Raw genomic sequence first — 6,055 nt, forward strand, 5'->3', positions numbered from 1 at the left:
ATTATAATTTTGGCATGTTTTTTTGTTGGAAATCACTTATAACATGTAGAAATGCAAAAAAAAGAAATCGAAATTTGGTTGAAAAAAAAAGTTGCAAAAAATTTTTTTTCTCACACTTTTTTTTTTGGGGGGGGGGGGTTGGAAATCACTTAAAACATGTAGAAATGCAAAAAAAACCAAAATTCAAATATTTTTTTCAAAATGGCCACCATAGTGGCCATATTGGACTTCGGACCAAGTCCAAAATCTAATGGCATGATCCTTGGACCATACCTAACCCCCCCCCCCCCACCAAGTTTCGTCGAAATCGGTCGAGGAGTTTTTCCGTAATACTGTTCACAAACAAACAAACAAACAAACAGAAAGGGGTGAAAACAGTAACCTCCATCCATCTTCGATGGCAGAGGTTAAAAAATCACAGAGCAGTCGTAAAACATCCCTAAATGAAAATATAAATAAATGAAGAAAATTTAATGAAAACAAATAAATGAAAAATCAAATGCAGGTGAGCGACCTGAGACAATGGGGAAACGTGGTTCATATGCTTACACATACCCCCGCTTGTAATATATAAAGCTCTAACCACTGACCGACTCACTGATATTAAAGATCAGGACCTTCCGGGTGACATCGAAAGCTGAAATTTTGCATGTCGATGGACATCGAAGCCAGTACACCGGAAAAAAAAAATCACAGAATCGTCAGACAACATCCATAGATGAAAATATAAATAAATGAAAAAAAGAGAAAATAAAAATGAAAAAAATGCAGGTGAGTGACCTGAGACAATGGGGGAGAATGGTAATTTTCCGTGCCGATGGACATCAAAGCTGATACACCAGGAAAAATCACAGAATCGTCAGAAAGCATCCGTAAATGAAAATATAAATAAATGGAAAAAATACATGAAAAATAAATGCAGGTGAGCGACCTGAGAAAATGGGGATACACGGTTTGTATGCCCACACAATGTGTAAGCATACCCTGCTAGTAATAAAATTAAGCTCTTTCACTGACTCACTTAATAGTTTATAATCTGACAAATTGAGCATATGTTTGGAGGGATTACTAATCAAGCACGTCTGTATCTTACTGACTTGACACCTCCACCGATCTCTGAGTCTGTCTTCATTGAATAAATGAATATGGCAACTTGTTATGTCGAGTTCAGTTTCAATCATTTAATGTATACTCAAATTGATGGTGTAGCGATGGGATCCCCTTTAGGCCCCGTCTTGGCAAACGTCTTTGCAGGTTACTGTGAAAAACGTGCCTTTGCAGATCCACATCCTGGAGATTAACCCCATTCCATCTATTATTTATCGGTACGTGGACCACATATTTGCTTGGCAAATCCTTCGTCTTCGAGAAAACCTTAGCATGTAAAGTTTTCTTGGCATACCTGAACTCTCTCCATCCATCCCTAGAGTCCACCTTAGAGATGGAACGCTCCGATGTACTTCCCCTCTTGAACGTCTTCATTGAGAAATCGGCTGATGCTTAAAAAAAACAGTCTACCGTAAGTCTCCTTTTACCGGACAGTATCCTCGGTGGGATTCTTACAGTTCCGCGAGATACAAGATTGGATTTATTGGTGAGGTGTCAGGTCAGGTTCGATCTGTGACCTGCTACAGGTACCATGTAAACCTGTACTAACCTGTTCCATGGTCGGGTTGTCGGCGACTAAACCGTCTCCCCCACCAGGTTTTCTGGTGAGGAGGGTGTTTGGATATGGACACCAAGCAGGATTAAAAACAAAACCTGTCAAAGGGCGGAGGAGCTCCTTGTGAGCCAACGGCCATCGATATCTAGTGCCCAACTGTGTCTGCGGACGTCCTCCTGCAGTTGGGTTACTTCTTATTAGGAGGTTGGTGGCAGGATTTGCACTCTGGCCACCGTAAAACCCTTCAATTCCGCAAAACGCAAAAACGCAAAAAATCTGAAAACCCACTCCGTGGGAGTACCTCTTGTGCAGCTTCCCTTCGCAGGGCAGCTCACCGGATGACGGGATTGGGGCAAAGCCTCCGGGACCCCCAATCTTTGATGATAGGAGGGAAACCATGGGGTAACATCCCTGGGTCAGATTGCGGGAGAGTGTATCGGAGTGGCGCTGAGGTGTCGTCCACTAGACGGCGGTCTCCTTGGGTTAACCTGAGGCGGTCCCTTCGGGTGGGTGCCTGGAATGTCCTATCCCTAAGAGAGGATGATCACCTGTCTCTGTTATCATCTGAGCTCAAGCGTTTGGACATCGGGATTGCAGCTCTCTCTGAGGTTCGGAGACCGGATTGCGGCGAGATAATGGTGGGTGGTTACACCTACTATTTGTCTGGTCGCTCTGATGGTTACCATACCCAAGGAGTTGCTGTAGCTGTGTCCAATAAGCTGACTCCAATGATAATTGAGGTAACACCGGTCAACGAGCGTATTATGAGATTAAGGATTCGTCACTCCTTAGGTGTCATTTCCCTGGTCTCTGTTTATGCTCCGACTGAGGCGAGTGATCTCACCGTGAAGGATGCATTCTACGCCACACTCGAGTCTGTGGTTGATCAGTGCCCCAGACGAGATACACTTCTAGTCTTGGGGGATTTCAATGCAGCGACTGGAACTGATAGGGATGGTTATGAGGTGTGTGTTGGTCCCCATGGGTCAGGAACTATGAACCAGAATAGCACTAAGTTCCTTGACTTTGCAAGAAGTCATGGACTTAGGGTGGCTGGTTCATGGTTTCAGCGCCCACAAGCTCATCGCTGGACATGGTATTCCAACGCTGGCGGTGTGGCAAAGGAGATTGACCATGTCCTCATTGACGGTCGTTGGAGGATGATCCAGACCTGCAGGGTCTACCGGAGTGCTCAGTTCCTCAATACTGACCACAGGCTTGTTGTAGCAACTCTAAAGCTGCACCTTAAATCCTGGAGAATGGTACCATCCCAGCCTAGGCTGGATGTTGCCAAGCTCAGGGATGAGAGAGTAGCTGAGGAGTTTGCGAACAGGCTGAGTGGACACTTGGGGGGTCTGGGTGCTTTGGGGGGTCCTGAAGAGTTGTGGAGCGCCTTCAAGACCACCATCCTTGATGTTGCCGGTGGATGCCTTGGAGCTCACCGCAGGGCAAAGAAGAATTTTGTCTCTCAAGGGACACTGGATACCATTGACCAGAGTCGCAGGGCCAGGCTGAATGGCAGAGCTGAGCTGTTCAGGCAGCTGAGGCGTAAAACTGTACGTGCACTGAGGGTGGACAAGGAGGCCTATGTGCGAGGAATCTGTGAGGGGGTAGAGCATCACCTGTGGACAGGTGATTCTCGTCCTGCTTACAGGGGAATTCGCGCATTACGTTCATCCAAGCCCATCCCTCGGAGCACTGCAGTTCGAGCAGAGAGTGGTAGGCTTTGACAGAAGAGTCTGAGGTGTAGGCCCACTGGGCCGGTGACTTTGAGTGGTTGTACCAGGCTGATCCCCCAGCTGTCGAGTTGGACGTCAAGGGTGTTACAATCCCTGTTGCTGACCCTCGAATCAACTGTGGTCCACCTTCGCTTGTGGAAACACGGGCTGCAGTGAACCAGTTGAAACGGGGCAAAGCTCCAGGGATCTGTGGCATCCATGCCGAACTTCTCAAGGCTGGTGGAAATGCTGCACTCGTGTCGTTGCATGCAGTTTTGTGCTCTGCCTGGAACACAGGCATCATCCCAAGTGACTGGAAGAGGGGCCTTGTTGTCCCTCTCTGGAAAGGGAAGGGTGATCGCCAAGACTGCAACAACTACCGAGGGGTGACGCTGCTCTCAGTGCCTGGCAAGGTCTTTGCTCGGATAATTCTTGATAGGGTTCGCCACCATCTGCTTGAGCACCAGCGTCCAGAGCAGTCAGGCTTTACACCAAAGAAGTCAACGATTGACCGTATCCTTGCACTTCGTGTCCTCACCGAACGCAGGCGAGAGTTTCGGCAGGGGCTGCTTGCAGCCTATGTTGATCTCTGTAAAACGTTCGATTCAGTGAATCGGGATGTCCTCTGGAGGATTCTTGATCTTCGTGGGGTGCCATCAAAACTGATCGATCTGATGTCTGAACTCTACTCTGGTACTGAGAGTGCTGTGAAGTGTGAGGGTACCATCTCTGACTTATTTCCAGTTGTTACTGGAGTTCGTCAGGGATGTGTACTTGCCCCCACACTTTTCAGCACTTGTATGGACTGGATTCTAGGGAGGATGTCGGAGAGATCAAGTTGCGGTGCATCGTTTGGGAATGTCAAGATCTCGGACCTTGATTTTGCAGATGATGCAGTCATCCTTGCGGAGACTTTAGACATCCTCTTGGGGGCCCTCGAGGTGCTGAATGAGGAGTCGGAGCCGTTGGGATTACGGGTTTCTTGGGTCAAAACTAAGATCCAGGCTTTCGGTGACATCTTGGATGCTGCTGTCCTGTCTGTGTCTGTTTGTGGTGAGGATGTTGAGGTCATGGAGAGATTCACTTACCTTGGCAGTGATATTCATGTCTCTGCTGGCTGCGAGTCAGAGGTCAATAGACGTCTGGGTCGGGCCTGGGGAGTCATGGATTCACTGGATCATGGGGTGTGGCACTGCCGGTACCTGTGCGGGAGGACGAAAGTCCGAGTCTTCAGGTCCTTGGTACTTCCAGCCTTGCTCTATGGGTGCGAGACTTGGACTCTGACCAAGGATCTGAGACGGAGACTTAATTCCTTTGGTACCAGGTCTCTTCTGAGAATCCTTGGCTATCGCTGGTCGGATTTTGTGTCCAACGAGCGGTTGCTGAGAGAGACTCGGATGAGATTTGTTACCTGCATAGTCCGTGAGCGTCAGTTGCGGCTGTATGGACATGTGGCTCGTTTTCCTGACGCTGATCCTGCTCACCAGATTCTCTCAGCGAGGGAGTCTGATGAGTGGAGGCCAGTGGCCAACCACGTGCCTCATGGTTGCAGCAGGTTGACCGTCATCTCAAGGAGATGGGGATGGGCCTGGCATCTTCCTGGGGGATGGCCAGACGGAGGCCCCTGGAGTACCGGCGGAAAGTGGACGCAGTGATGCGCTGTTCTGGCACATGCTCCCATACCTGACCTGATTTATTGGTGTCTTGGTCAAAAGAGCAAGAAAGATCTGCTCCACAGATAAACTCCATGCTGAAATTGAGACCATCAACACCATTCTTCTTGATAATGGGTATCCTGAACAGATCATCAATAGATATATATATATATATATATATATATATATATATATATATATATATATATATATATATATATATATATATATATGTATATATATATATATATATATATATATATATATATATATATATATATATATATATACATATATAGTCAGTAAACTGAATAAACTTTTACTGTGAGATACAGTAAAATCTCAGTAAAAAGTTGCAACTTCAACACTACTAAATTATTGCGCTGTGCTACCGGTTCATTTCTTGTAATGTGTAAACACCTTAAGCATCAATTAAAAAAAATAATTTAATAAAAGGTATTCAGTAAGAATAACAAAAAAAATGTACAAAACATGGGTGGGAATGTCTCAAGATAAAATATAACCAAATGAAACAACAACTCGACCGGTAAACGTGATCTGATAACTACCAGGTGACTGCCAAAAGGTGGCCAAATTACCAATAGGAAGGTACTTGAGAAGCAACGGGCAGAAACTTTCAGCAGATTCTCTTGTTTAATTAGTTTGTCCTGCCGACTGCAAGAGAAAACAAGTTGCCTCCTTCAAAATGGAGATCTCGTGCTTCAGGAACCGGGTGAACAGGTACACGTCACAATGTCCCAGGTTAATCTGCCAATGTAGACAATTGCCGAAAGAAAGAATCACTCGATGCATTCACTGGTTTGGCATAAAATGAAACCGAACGTTCGCTTACATGTCGATATCGTCACTTATTATATGTTTTTCCGATCATTTTGGACATTGTCAGAAGTTTCGAATCAACAGTTGGACCTTGTAAGGGGAGTTTTGAGATGATTGTGCATAACAGCTCGGTCAGAATGGGAATAGACCAGCAGAGATGTTCCCCCGACTACATTCTT

At 46.1% G+C, this 6,055-nt stretch overlaps 1 protein-coding gene across 1 annotated transcript in view; it reads right to left on the reverse strand.

Moving 5' to 3' along the window:
* The window catches only part of MFSD11 (major facilitator superfamily domain containing 11), a 65,525-nt gene extending 59,733 nt beyond the window's left edge, over positions 1–5,792 (reverse strand). The window contains exon 1 of the mRNA XM_085892131.1: positions 5,636–5,792. The gene's annotated coding sequence lies outside the window, so the exon portion shown is untranslated. The remainder of the gene's footprint in view (positions 1–5,635) is intronic.
* Between the last annotated feature and the right edge of the window lie 263 nt (positions 5,793–6,055).

Source organism: Eptatretus burgeri, chromosome 8 (genome assembly GCF_056783735.1).
Source record: "Eptatretus burgeri isolate ZD-2024b chromosome 8, Ebu_testis_v1, whole genome shotgun sequence".
Lineage (NCBI taxonomy): Eukaryota > Metazoa > Chordata > Myxini > Myxiniformes > Myxinidae > Eptatretus > Eptatretus burgeri.